Source organism: Nanorana parkeri, unplaced genomic scaffold, assembly GCF_000935625.1.
Source record: "Nanorana parkeri isolate BGI_ZX_2015 unplaced genomic scaffold, ASM93562v1 scaffold122, whole genome shotgun sequence".
Classification (NCBI taxonomy): Eukaryota; Metazoa; Chordata; class Amphibia; order Anura; family Dicroglossidae; genus Nanorana; species Nanorana parkeri.
Window position 1 is genome coordinate 565,464 of NW_017306390.1, and position 2,807 is coordinate 568,270.

The following is a 2,807-nucleotide window of genomic DNA, read 5'->3' on the forward strand; positions in this document are numbered from 1 at the left end:
AAGCCCCCCCCTTCCCATCAGGAGCTCCCTTGCCATCAGTGTCTCCCCCTTTCACATAAGAAGCCCCCCACTTTTCCATGAGGAGCCCCCTTGCCCTCAGTGTCTCCCCTTTCACATGGGAAGCCCCCCTTCCCATCAGGAGCCTCCTTGCCATTAGAGTTCCCCCTTTAACATGTGAAGCCCCCACATTCCCATCAGGAGTCCCCTTGCCATCAGAGTCCCCCTTCACATGAGAAGCTCCCACCTTTCCATCAGGAGCCCCCTTGCCATCGATGTTCGTCCCCATTTAAATGAGAAGCCCCCACTTTGCCATGAGGAGCCCCCCTCACTGTCTCCCTTTTCACATGGGAAGCCCCCCTTCCCATTAGGAGCCTCCTTGCCATCAGAGTTCATCTCTGGCTAATGTGGCTGTGGCAGAATGCTGGAGAGGACGCAGATGCAACCCGCCCTGGATGGGTGTCATGCATTTCCATAGCACTGGCGGCCAGGGCCGGTGCTGCCACTAGGCAAACTAGGCAGCCGCCTAGGGCACACTGCTGCCTAGGGAGCTGCCTCAATCACTCACCCCCCCAAGTGGCTGGAGCTCCCATCGAGAGTGCCAAAGAACAAATTTATGGAGACAAAAGCTGAGTTGGCACAGATCAAAATCATTTTTAGGGCTGATCTTTTAAAGAGACAGCAGACGGGATTCCTGTGTAAAGAGAAATTCCCTATGGTAATAATAACATTATAGTTGAGTAGAAGATAAATTATAATAATACGGGTCACTAGCTTTGTAATCTTGTGTATGTATTCTAAAGTAAGAAAACATCAAAGATTTCCTTGTTTTGTGACTGCTCTCTGATACACTACATGGCTAAACATTTGTGAACCTTCACACTTATATGAGCTTGTTGGCAGGGCCGGTGCTGCCACTAGGCACAGCCTCAATCACTCACCCCCCATGGCACCCCCTCGTCTATTTCAAATTGCAAAAGTCAATAGCAGGCTGGCTATTGCACCCACCCACTGAGCAGAGGAGTGGAACTGAGAGGCAACTCTCTTTCTCTCAGGTCCATCCCTCTGCTCAGTGGGTGGGTTTTCAATAGTCAGTCTGCTATTTCAAATTAAATTACATCCACCTGTTGCCTGCGGAAGCTATCCGGCAGGAGAATGGGGTTACCCGTGTGGGAAGGAATTTGGGGTTTCCTAGGGCTCAAAATAGTCTAGCACAAGCCCTGCTGGTGGCTGACTCGCCTGTACCACGGAAATCCATGACATGATGCCAAAATATGTTGTGCCTAAACCAGGAAGCATCCCCACAATATTGTCAAGATCTACCTGCTGCCTGATTGATAGATGGCTCTGCCTCTCTGGAGTCAGAGCCAGCTGTGCCCACCCCCTCCCCCGTCTGTCCCTCCAATGAACAGAGAGGGAAGGGGGGAATCCCTGTGGAGACAGTCATATGCAGTCACATGATCCCTCAGGGTGACAACGCTGCTGTGATATCACTGCAGAACTAATAGCGTTGTCACAAGAAGTGGAAATCAGATCTGATAGCAGGATCAACAGGAAATAAAACTATGTTACGGGGAAGGGGGGGACAAAAACTGCTGTGTTAGGGTCATGTCACACACGTAACTTTGTAGCAGCAATTTGTATAAACTACTCACTGCCTGCTCTCGTTGCTGCTGCAAATCACTGCTACAAAAACTCCCCAGTGTGGCATGGGGCCTGAACTATGCAAAGCAAGCAATTAAAGTAGTATTAAACCGCTGTGTCCTTAGTGGGTTTTTTTTTTTTGCAATATATGCACAGCATACGTACACACTTACATATCTTGCAAGTGTGCTCTTCTCCAGTGCTGTGCAATGCGGGCACTGTCCCCTGCCACCTCCACTTCCATTGCCACTACTGCCGGGTTCCCAGGCATCCTCTTTACTACTAATGATGTAGCTTCTGCACATGTATAGCCTTTTTAGGCTCCTATGCCAGCAATGAGCTGAGAGCATACACTGCATGGCACATGCACCATACAATGGGGGAATTTATGAAACCTGGAGCAGACAGAAAGAGGAAAAAGTTGTTTTGTTTTTTTTTGCCAGAGGAGACTTTGCATTGTCTGTTCTGCCCCTACCTCCTAGCAATATTTAATTTTTAGAGTTTAATTACACTTTAATACTCAGCTGTCCCACCCACCGGCAAACCAATGCAATGATAAGATTTTCATAGAGAAGGTTCTACTTTCAACACTTCCAGGAGTGTGGGATTCCAGTGTCCCCTGCAGCAGTCACCAGTTTCTTCTGATGACTCCTACTTGCTACGGGGGGCAGCGGAAGGAACCACAATGCACAGCCGGGGACCTGATATCTAACATGTCTGGAAGCTCTGTCGAATGTTGAAGATTTTTAAGCAAAAAAAATATCTCTTCAATGCAGCAGTGTTTAGCGGCGGTGGGACAGAGAGTATTAATTGCTGGCTTTGCTTGAATTGCCAGTTTTCACATTTTAAAAATAGCAACAGAGTCAATTTAAAGCTTAACTCTGGCTAAAAAAAAACCCTCCCCTCTCAAAGGGGCTACGCCTGTCCTACAAGGACTAACTGTTCATTTTTGTCTAGGGGTATGATGAGGGGGACTTTTACTTACCTGGGCCCTGCTTCCCCAATGGTCAGCACTCACCTCTGTCTCCTCTGCTCTGGCTTGTGGTCTGTCCCTTGGCATCCTAAGGCATAACACAGGGCTAAGGCCCTGCATTAGATGTGATGACTTCAGCAGGTCTCGGACCACTGGAGCAGAGGGAGAAAGAGGCTAAGGGTGCCAGTCTTGG